General features: G+C 40.3%; 1 non-coding gene across 1 annotated transcript; it reads right to left on the bottom strand.

Moving 5' to 3' along the window:
• Positions 1–3507: 3507 nt before the first annotated feature.
• TRNAC-GCA (transfer RNA cysteine (anticodon GCA)) lies at positions 3508–3579 on the bottom strand. The gene has a single exon. It is a non-coding gene; the product is annotated as a tRNA-Cys (tRNA).
• Positions 3580–12126: the final 8547 nt, after the last annotated feature.

Here is a 12126-nt window from a genome sequence, read left to right as displayed (position 1 = left end):
CCATGAGCTATACAGTCCATGGAATTCTCTAGGCCAGAATACTGGAGTAGGTAGCTTTTCCCTTTTCCAGGGGATCTTTCCAACCCAGGGATTGAACCCAGGTCTCCCGCATTGCAGGCGGATTCTTTACCAGCTGAGCCACCAGGGAAGCCCTTAGTGTGTGTATGTGTGTATAAAATTTGAGATGATCATGTGATTTTTAATCCTTTATTATGTTAATATCATGTATCACATTGATTGATTTGCATATACTGAACCATCCCTGCACCCCAGCGCTAAATCTTGCTTGGTTGTTGTATATGATCTCTTTAATGTGCTGTCAAAATTAGTATGCTAGTATTTTGTTGGGGATTTTTACATCCATGTACATCAGGGATGTTGGCCTATAGTTTTCTTGTCGTATCTTTGTCTGGCTTTGGTTTCAGGGTAATAGGCCACAGAGTGCATTATGAAGTATTTCCTCTTCAATTTTTGGAGAAAAGTCTGAGAAGAATTGGTATTGCTTCTTTTTTAAATGTTTGGTTGAATTCACCAATGAAACCATCATAATCCTGCGTTTCTTTGTTGGGAAGTCTTCAATTACTGGTTAAATATCCTTACTAGATATAGATCTTCTCAGATTTTCTATTTCTTTATGGGCCATTTTTGGTAATTTATGAAGGGGACATACTCATTTCTTCTACCTATAGATTACTGTATTTCAAATGTGTGAGTGTTTTTTCTACACCAATTTCAAATGTGTGAGTGTTTTTTCTACACCAAAAAATTCTGCAGTTCTCAGGGGACACCAACTAGGTGTTCTATGATTTAACTCAATTCTGACACTATCTACCAAGGGATAGCATCAGATCCTACAAGTTAAGTGTTCAGTCTCACAAGTGTGCCCCCACTTCAGATGCCAATTGCAAGTCCAGGTTGTCGTTTGTGTTTTTGACTGATCAGCTACATATCAGAGGTTCCCAACACCCCCTTTTTGTGTTTGGTAACTTGCTAGAATGGCCTACAGAACTGAGTAAAACAGTTTACTTACTAGATTATTGGTTTGTTATAAAAGGATAAAACTCAGAAACAGCCAGATGTAAGAGATACATAAAGTTAGATGTAAGAGATACATAAAGTTATGGGGGAAGGAGTGTAGAGCTTCCGTGACTTCTGGGTGTGATACTCACTTAGTACCTCCACATGTTCACCAACCTAGAAGCTCTCCAAACTCCTTTGGTTAGGAAGGCAAAATGATAGGATACTGAAAGAGGAACTCACCAGGTCAGTTGGTGCCCAATATGCTACTGGAGATCAGTGGAGAATTAACTCCAGAAAGAATGAAGGGATGGAGCCAAAGCAAAAACAACACACAGTTGTGGATGTGACTGGTAATAGAAGCAAGGTCCGATGCTGTAAAGAGCAATATTGCATAGGAACCTGGAATGTTAGGTCCATGAATCAAGGAAATTGGAAGTGGTCAAACAGGAGATGGCAAGAGTGAACGTCGACATTCTAGGAATCAGCTAACTAAAATGGACTGGAATGGGTGAATTTAACTCAGATGACCATTATATCTACTACTGTGGGCAGGAATCCCTCAGAAGAAATGGAGTAGCCATCATGGTCAACAAAAGAGCCCAAAATGCAGTACTTGGATGCAATCTCAAAAACAGAATGATCTCTGTTTCCAAGGCAAACCATTCAATATCACAGTAATCCAAGTCTATGCCCCAACCAGTAATGCTGAAGAAGCTGCAATTGAATGGTTCTATGAAGACCTACAAGACCTTTTAGAACTAATACCCAAAAAAGATGTCCTTTTCATTATAGGGGACTGGAATGCAAAAGTAGGAAGTCAAGAAACACCTGGAGTAACAGGCAAATTTGGCCTTGGAATACGAAATGAAACAGGGCAAAGGCTAATAGAATTTTGCCAAGAGAACGCACTGGTCATAGCAAACACCCTCTTGCAACAACGCAAGAGAAGACTCTACACATGGACATCACCAGATGGTCAACACCGAAATCAGACTGATTATATTCTTTGCAGCCAAAGATGGAGAAGCTCTATACCGTCAGCAAAAACAAGACCGGAGCTGACTGTGGCTCAGATCATGAACTCCTTATTGCCAAATTCAGACTTAAATTTAAGAAAGTAAGGAAAACCACTAGACCATTCAGGTATGACCTAAATCAAATCCCTTATGATTATACAGTGGAAGTGAGAAATAGATTTAAGGGCCTAGATCTGATAGATAGAGTGCCTGATGAACTATGGACTGAGGTTTGTGACATTGTACAGGAGACAAGGATCAAGACCATCCCCATGGAAAAGAAACGCAAAAAAGCAAAATGGCTGTCTGAGGAGGCCTTACAAATAGCTGTGAAAAGAAGAGAAGCAAAAAGCAGAGGAGAAAAGGATATAAGCATCTGAATGCAGAGTTCCAAAGAGTAGCAAGGAGAGATAAGAAAGCCTTCCTCAGCGATCAATGCAAAGAAATAGAGGAAAACAATAGAATGGGAAAGACTAGAGATTTCTTCAAGAAAATTAGAGATACCAAGGGAACATTTCATGCAAAGATGGGCTCGATAAAGGACAGAAATGGTATGGACCTAACAGAAGCAGAAGATATTAAGAAGAGGTGGCAAGAATACACAGAAGAACTGTACAAAAAGATCTTCATGACCCAGATAACCACGATGGTGTGATCACTCACCCAGAGCCAGACATCCTGGAATGTGAAGTCAAGTGGGCCTTAGGAAGCATCACTATGAACAAAGCTAGTGGAGGTGATGGAATGCCAGTTGAGCTATTTCAAATCCTGAAAGATGATGCTGTGAAAGTGATGCACTCAATATGCCAGCACATTTGGAAAACTCAGCAGTAGCCACAGGACTGGAAAAGGTCAGTTTTCATCCCAATCCCAAAGAAAGGCAATGCCAAAGAATGCTCAAACTACCACACAATTGCACTCATTTCACATGCTAGTAAAGTAATGCTCAAAATTCTGCAAGCCAGGCTTCAGCAATACGTTAACTGTGAAATTCCAGATGTTCAAGCTGGTTTTAGAAAAAGCAACGGAACCAGAGATCAAATTGCCAACATCTGCTGGGTCATCAAAAAAGCAAGAGAGTTCCAGGAAAACATCTATTTCTGCTTTATTGACTATGCCAAAGCCTTTGACTGTGTGGATCACAATAAACTGTGGAAAATTCTGAAAGAGATGGGAATACCAGACCACCTGACCTGCCTCCTGCAAAACCTATATGCAGGTCAAGAAGCAGCACTTAGAACCAGACATGGAACAACTGACTGGTTCCAAATTGGGAAAGGAGTACATCAAGGCTGTATAGTGTCACCCTGCTTACTTAACTTACATGCAGAGTGAAAAGTGAAAGTGAAGTCGCTCAGTCATGTCCAACTCTTTGTGACCCCATGGACTGTAGCCTATCAGGCTCCTCTGTCCATGAGATTTTCCAGGCAAGAGTGCTGGAGTGGATTGCCATTTCCTTCTCCAGGGGATCTTCCCGACCCAGGAATCGAACCTGGGTCTTCTGCATTGCAGGCAGATGCTTTACCATCTGAGCCACCAGGGAAGCATATGCAGTGTACATCATGAGAAGTGCTGGGCAGGATGAAGCACAAGCTGGAATCAAGATTGCCAGGAGAAATATCAACAACCTCAGATATGCAGATGACACCACCCTTATGGCAGAAAGCAAAGAGGAACTAAAGAGCCTCTTGATGAAGGTGAAAGAGGAGAGTGACAAAGCTGGCTTAAAATTTGACATTCAAAAAACGAAGAACATGGCATCTGGTCCCATCATTTCATGGCAAATATGTGGGGGAAAAACAGAAAAAGTGACTTTATTTTCTTGGGCTCCAAAATCAGTGCAGATGGTGACTACACCCGTGAAATGAAAAGCTGCTTGCTCCTTGGAAGAAAAGCTATGACAAACCTAGACAGTGTATTAAAAAGCAGAGACATTACTTTGCCAATAAAGGTCCATCTAGTCAAAGCTATGGTTTTCCCAGTAGTCATGTATGGATGTGAGATTTGGACCATAAAGAGGGCTGAGCACCAAAGAATTGATGCTTTTGAACTGTGGTGTTTGAGAAGATTCTTGAGAGTCCTTTGGACTGCAAGGAGATCAAACCAGTCAATCCTAAAGGAAATCAATCCTGAATATTCATTGGAAGGACTGATGTTAAAGCTGAAGCTCCAGTACTTTGGCCACCTGATGGGAAGAGCCAACTCATTGGAAAAGTCCTTGATGCTGGGAAAGTTTGAAGGCAGGAGGAGAAGGGGGCGACAGGATGAGATGATTGGATGGCATCACTGACTCAACAAACATGAGTTTGAGCAAGCTCCAGGAGATGGTGGACAGAGAAGCCTGGCGTGCTGCAGTCCATGGGATCACAGAGTAGGACACGACTGAACAACAACAACGGAAGCTCTGCCACTGCTGCTCCCTGTTTTCCTTAAGCTCTTTTTCCTATTTGACACTATTGCGTATATTTCTTATAACTTTTAAAGCTATTTTCCATGTTCTGTTCTAAATCCTTTTTATTGACTCCTGTACTTCCTTTTACCTGCACCCTTGAGGCCCAATGTTGAACTCTCTTCTCTTTTTCTCTACCTTTCCTTCTTTCAGGTAACTAATCTATATTATTGTTTCAACGATCACCTTTGCTTGAAACTTATCAGTCAGTCAGTTCGGTCACTCAGTCCTGTCCAACTCTTTGTGACCCCATGGACTGCAGCCCACCAGGCATCCCTGTCCATCACCAACTCTCGGAGTTTATTCAAACTCATGTCCATTGAGTCGGTGATACCATCCAAGCATCTCATCCTCTGTCATCCCCTTTTCCTCCTGCCTTCAATCTTTCCCAGCATTAGGGTCTTTTTAAATGAGTCAGTTCTTCGCATCAGGTGGCCAAAGTATTAGAGTTTCAGCTTCAACATCACTCCTTCCAATGAGTATTCAGGACTGATTTCCTTTAGGACTGACTGGTTGGATCTCCAGTGTCTTCTCCAACACCACAGTTCAAAAGCATCAATTCTTTGGCACTCAGCACTCCTTATGGTCCAACTCTCACAACCATTCATAATTACTGGAAAAACCATAGCTTTAACTAGATGGACCTTTGTCAGCAAAGTGGTGGCTCTGCTTTTTAATATGCTGTCTAGGTTGGTCATAGCTTTTCTTTCATGGAGCAAGCAGCTTTTCATTTCATGGCTACAGTTACCATCCATAGTGATTTTGGAGCCCTAGAAGATAAAGTCTGTCACTGTTTCCATTGTTTCCTCATCTATTTGTCATGAAGTGATGGGGCCAGATGCCAAGGTCTTTGTTTTTTGAAAGTTGAATTTTAAGCCAGCTTTGTCACTGTCCTCTTTCACCTTCATCAAGAAGCTCTTTAGTTTCTCTTTGCTTTCTGCCAAAAGGGTGGTGTCATCTGCATATCTGAGGTTGTTGATATTTCTCCTGGCAATCCTGATTCCAGCTTGTGCTTCATCCTGCCCAGCATTTCTCACGATATACTCTGCATATAAGTTAAATAAGCAGGGAGACACTATACAGCCTTGACTTACTCCTTTCCCCATTTGTAACCAGTCTATTGTTCCATGTCTGGTTCTAAGTGCTGCTTCTTGACCTCCATACAGGCTTCTCAGGAGGCAGGTCAAGTGGTCTGGTATTCCCATCTCTTTAAGAATTTTCCACAGTTGGTTGTGATTCACACTGTCAAAGGCTTTAGCGTATTCAGTGAAGCAGAAGTAGATGATTTTCTGGAATTCCTTGGCTTTTTCTATGATCCAGTGGATGTTGGCAATTTGATCTCTGGTTCCTCTATATTTTCTTAATCTACCATGTATATCTGGAAATTCTCAGTTCACGTACTGTTGAAGCCTAGTTTGGATGATTTTGGGCATGACCTTGGTAGCATGTGAAATGAGTGCAATTGTGTGGTAGTATGAACATTCTTTGGCATTGCTTTTCTTTGGGATTGGAATGAAAACTGACCTTTTCCAGTCCTGTGGCCACTGCTCTTTCAAATTTGCTGGCATATTGAGTGCAGCAGTTTAGCATCATCATCTTTCAGAATTTGAATTAGCTCAGCTGGAATTCCATCACCTCCACTAGCTTTGTTCATAATGATGGTTCCTAATGCTTCAGAAGCATCAAGCATAGTGATGCTTGACTTCACACTCCAGGATGTCTGGCTATAGGTGAATGATCACACCATCATGGTTATCTGGGTCATTAAGCTCTTTTTTGCATAGTTCTGTGTATTCTTGCTACCTCTTTATATCTTCTGCTTCTGTTCAGTCCATGCCATTTCTGTCCTTTATTGTTCCCACATTTGCATGAAATGTTCCCTTGATATATCTGACTTTCTTGAAAAGATGTCTAGTCTTTCCCATTCTATTGTTTTCCTCTACTTCTTTGTATTATTTACTTTAGAACATTTCTTATCTCTCCTTGCTATTGTTTGGAGTTCTGCATTCAGATGGGTATATCTTTCCTTTTCTCCTTTGCCTCTTACTTTTCTTTTCTCAGCTATTTGTAAGGCCTCCTCAGACAACCATTTTGCTTTATTGCATTTCTTTTTCTTGGAGATGGTTTTGATCACTGCTTCTTGTACAGTGTTATGCACCTCTGTCCATAGTTCTTCAGGCACTCTATCACTTTTAATCCCTTGAATCTAAAAGATTTGAACACGTACTATACAGGAAGGCTATATCAATAGCAATTAAGTAAATGAAATGCTGTTCAAATCATTGGGCATTAGGGAAATGCAAGTGGAAACCCCCATGAAATACCACTATATATACCCACCTGAACTGCTAAATTAAAAAGACAATATGGGACTTCCCTGGTCATCCAGTGGCTAAGAATCCACCTGCCAATGCAAGGGATGCTGGTTTGATCCCTGGTCTGGAAAGATCCCATATGCCGTGAAGTCAATAGGCCCATGCACCACAGCTACTGAGCCAGTGCTCTAGAGCCTGCAAGACACAACTATTGAGTTCATGTGCCTAAAGCCTGTGCTCTGCAACAAGAAAAGCCACTCCAGTGAACAGCCTGGATACCAAAAGGATGAGTAGCCCCCGCTTGCTGCAATTAGAGAAAATCCACATGCAGCAAGGAAGACCCACCATAGCTCCCCTCCAAAAAAAATTTTTTTTTTTTTAAAGACAATAGGAGCTTCCCTGGTAGTCCAGTTGCTAAGATGTCACATTCCCAATGCAAGGGGCCTGGTTTCAATAGCTGGAACCCAAATGCCACGACTAAGAGTTCACATACTGCAACTGAAGCTCCCACATGCTGCAATGAAGAACAAAGATCCCAAGTGTCGAAAGTATGACCCAGCACAATCAAATAAATAAATAAAGACTTAAGACAAGACTAAGTGATGGTGAAGGTGTGGAGTCACTGAGACTGTCATACATTAGCATCTTAAATGGTACAACCACTTGGGTGTGCTGTTTGATAGTTTCTCAAGATGTTAAATATTCAAAGTTAAACATACACCTACCCAATGACCCAACAATTCCACTCTTAGGTATCCCTCTAGAGAAATGAAAATATATGTTTAAAAACAGACTGATGAAAGAAATGTTCAAGCACTGAGGTGTGGGGGGAAGTGATTCTGGTTTATACCTGAGTTAACTTGAATTTTATACACACAGCCTGTTTGTGGCCTATCAAGCATACATTGTAACTCTGCCTTAATTATTAAAGAAAAGGACGCATTGACCAGAAGTAAAAAAATGTCCCTGTTAAAAATAAAAATTAAATTCCTCCCTTGTAGAGATGCCGATACTGATAATCCTTTCAAGATAAGATGTCTTTTCCAGGTGCTAAGGCCAGTACTGACTCAGGGTGTACATGCTGATCTGTTTTTTTGGTTTGTTTTTGAAAGCCTTAAAAGAATGTATCCATGACTTCTCTGATGTTCTTTGTTCTGGCAAGATACAAAATTGTGCTGAAAACCATGCTTATCTGGAGCAGTTCCTCAGGGTTATCTGAGAGCTGTCTTCTGGGCTACAGGTCTCAGTCTGGCTCAAATAAAACTCTTTTCTACTCCTATTATTGTTTATTATTTCTGTCAGTAAGACTTATACACAAATATTCATAGCAGCTTTATCCATAATGGCCCCAAACTGGAAACAAATTGCATATTCTTGCTACTAAGCAATAAAAAGGAAGACACTACTATTATGCCCCACATTAATAAATCTAAAAAATATGCTGAGCAAAAGAAGTGGATACAAAAGAGTAAATGCTCTATGATTCCATTTATATGAGGTTCTAGAAAAGTATAATTAATCTTTAGTGATAGCAAGCAGAACAGTGGTCCACTGGGAGTGGTTGGGATTGACTGCAAAGAGATACAAAGGAACTATTTGGGGGTAATGGAAATGTATGTCTTGATTGTGGTAGTAATTACATGGTGCATACATTTGTCAAAAGTCATCAAACTATAAAATGAGCTTATTTAATGGCATATAAATTATACCTGTATAAATCTGATTTTAAAAGAAAAAATACAATTTAGCAATAAAAAGGGATGAAGTATTAATACATGCTACATTGTGGATGACACTCAAGAACATTATGCTAAGTAGAAGAAGCCAAAGACAAAAAGATAATATATTGTGTGATCCCATTTATGTGAAATGGTCAGGAAACACAACTTTAGAGACAAGTAGATCAGTGATTGTTACCTGGGGGTTGGGAGCAGGGAGTGACAGTTACTGGGCATGAGAGATATTTTGGGGTGATGGAAATATATTAAAATCAAGTTGTGATGATAATAGCACAAAGTTTTAAATGTACTAAAATTCATTTAATTGTACACTTAAAATGAGTGAATTTATGGTATGTAAATTATATTTCAGTATAGCTGTTTTAAAACATAATTGACTAGCAACCACGCTCCTTGATATCTATCAAAATGAGTTGAAAACTTATGTCTGCACAAAAACCTGCACTTAGATGTTTATATTGTTTTGTTCATAATTGCTAAATCTTGGAAGCAACAAAGATGTCCTTCAGTGGGAGAATGGATAGTGATACATCCAGACAATGAAATATTATTCAGCACCAAAATGGAATGAGCTATCAAGCCATGAAAAGACATGGAAAAACCTCAAATGTATATTACTAAGTGGAAAAAGCCAATCTGAAAATGCTACATTCTGTATAATTCCCTGAAAATGCTACATACTGTATAATTCCAATTATATAGCATTCTAGAAAAGGTAAAACTAAGAGACAGTAAAAAGATCAGTGGGTGCCAGGGTTAGGAGGGAGGGAGGGATGCATAAACAGGCCACAGAGGATTTTTAGGGCAGTGAAACTATTCTGTATAATACTATTATGGTGAATACTTATGTTAAAACTCATCGAATGTACAGCTCCAAGAATAAATCCTAATGTAATCTATGGACTTTGGATAATACTGATGTGTCAATGTAGGTATGTTGATTGTAACAAATGTATCATGGGAACTCTGTACCTTCCACTCAACTTTGCTGTGACCCTGAAACTGCTCTAAAAAATGAAGTACTAAAAAGTAAATGTTTTGGACTTCCCTGATGGTCCAGTGATTAAGAATCTGCCTTCCAATGCTGATCTTCCCAGGTGGCTCAGATGGTAAAGCGTCTGCCCATGTGGGAGACCCAGGTTCAAAACCTGGGTCCAGAAGATCTCTTGGAGAAGGAAATGGCAACCCACTCCAGTATCCTTGCCTGGAAAACCCCATGGATGGTGGAACCTGTTAGGCTACAGTCCATGGGGTCACAAAGAGTCAGACACGACTGAGCGACTTCACTTCCAATGCTGAGGACAGGGATTAGAGTTTGATCCCTGTTCAGGGAACTAAGATCCCACGTGCTACAACTAAAGATCCCGCATTCCACCATAAAGACCCAACAAAGCCAAATAAATATTTTTTGAAAAAGTAACTGTTTAAACAAAAATAATAACATGTTTTATGAGATACAAGTAGAATGTGTAACAAGAGTAGTCCAGGAAGAGAGAAATGGATCGATATTAATTTAAGCTTCTTATACTTTTTGTAAAGTGGTATAATAACACTTGAAGGTAGACTGATAAGTTATAGATGTACACTGTCAACCTTTAAGCAACCACTAAAATAACACAACAAAGAGGTATAGCTCAGTCGTGTGCGACTCTTTGTGACCCCATGGACTGCAGCCCACCAGGCTCCTCAGTCCATGGGATTCTCCAGGCAAGAATACTGGAGTGGGTTGCCATTTCCTTCTCCAGGGGATCTTCCCAACCCAGGGATCAAACCCGGGTCTCCCACATTGGAGGCAGACGCTTTAACCTCTGAGCCACCAGGGAAGCCCAAGAAGCCAACAAAGGAGATAAATAAATAAAAATAATATTCATTGATTCAAAAGAAGGTGGAAAAAGAACAAAGAAGAGTGGAGGAATGAAAAAAAATAGCAAGATGACAGACTCAAACCTAATCATGTTAAATGTACATGATCTAAAGACCCCAGTTTCAGGGTAAAGATGATCAGACTGGGTAAAAAAGCAAGACCCAATCGTATGCTGCCTACAAGAAATATTCTTAATACAAAGATACAAATAGCTTAAAAGTATGTAAAAAAAAGATGTATCATGATAACACTAGTCAAAAGAAAGCTGCAGGAGCTATATTAATATTGGACAAAGTAAGTTTCAGAGCAAAGATACCAGGAATAAAGAAAGTGATTTTGTAATGACAAAGGAATCAATGCATGCTGCTGCTGCTGCTCTGCTAAGTCGCTTCACTCGTGTCCGACTCTGTGTGACCCCATAGACGGCAGCCCACCAGGCTCACCTGTCCCTGGGATTCTCCAGGCAAGAACCCTGGGGTGAGGTGCCATTTCCTTCTCCAATGCATGAAAGTGAAAAGTGAAAGTGAAATCGCTCAGTTGTGTCCAACTCTTAGCGATCCCATGGACTGCAGCCTACCAGGCTCCTTGGTCCATGGGATTTTCCAGGCAAGAGTACTGGAGTGGGGTGCCATTGCCTTCTCTGGAAAATCAGTGAATGAAGAGACATAATTCTAATGTTTGTGCCTCTAATATAGGAGCTACAAAATACATGAATCAAAAACTGATAAACTTGCAAGGAGAAATAGACAAATCCACAGTTCTAGTCAGATATCTCAATACTCTCCTCTTAATAATTGATAGAGTGAGTAGGCATAAAATCAGCAAGGCTATAGTAGAGCAAACAACATAATCAACCAAATTGACCTGGTTGACATTTATAGAACACTCTACCAAATAATAACAAAATACACATTCTTTTCAAGTGTACATAGAATATTTACCAGGATGTGAAGGCTTCCCTGGTGGCTCAGAGGAATGTGAAGTCTTCCCTGGTGGCTCAGAGGATAAAGTGTCTGCTTGCAATACAGGAGACCCGGGTTTGATCCCTGGGTTGGGAAGATCCCCTGGAGAAGGAAATGGCAACCCACTCCAGTATTCTTGCTTGGAGAATCCCATGGATAGAGGAGCCTGGCGGGCTACAGTCCATGGGATCGCAAAGAGTCGGACACGACTGAGCGACTTCACACAAGTGAACATAGAATATGTATTTCAAGTGTACATAAGAGTATTTACCAGGATAGGCTATGTTATAGTCCACAAAACAAGTGTCAATGAATTTGAAAGGATTCAAGTCACACAAAATATGAATAATGGAATTTAAATTACCTACTAATAACAGAAAGATTTCTGGAAAATCCTCAAATATTTGTAAATAAACAATCCACTTCTAGATAACACAGTAATCAAAACAAAGAAATAGAGGAAAACAAGAGAATGGGAAAGACTCAAGATCTCTTCAAGAAAATTAGAGATACCAAGGGAATATTTCTTGCAAAGATGGGCACGATAAAGGACAGAAATGGTATTGGACATAACAGAAGCAGAAGATATTAAGAAGAGGTGGCAAGAATACACAGAAGAACTGTACAAAAAAGATCTACATAACCCAGATAGCCATGATGGTGTGATCACTCACCTAGAGCCAGACATCCTGGAATGTGAAGTCAAGTGGCCCTTAGGAAGCATCACTACAAACAAAGCTAGTGGAGGTGATGGAATTCCA

This window comes from Capricornis sumatraensis, chromosome X, assembly GCF_032405125.1.
Source record: "Capricornis sumatraensis isolate serow.1 chromosome X, serow.2, whole genome shotgun sequence".
NCBI lineage: Eukaryota > Metazoa > Chordata > Mammalia > Artiodactyla > Bovidae > Capricornis > Capricornis sumatraensis.
Note: the sequence above shows the minus strand (reverse complement) of the source record. Positions and strands in the feature narration are given on the sequence as shown.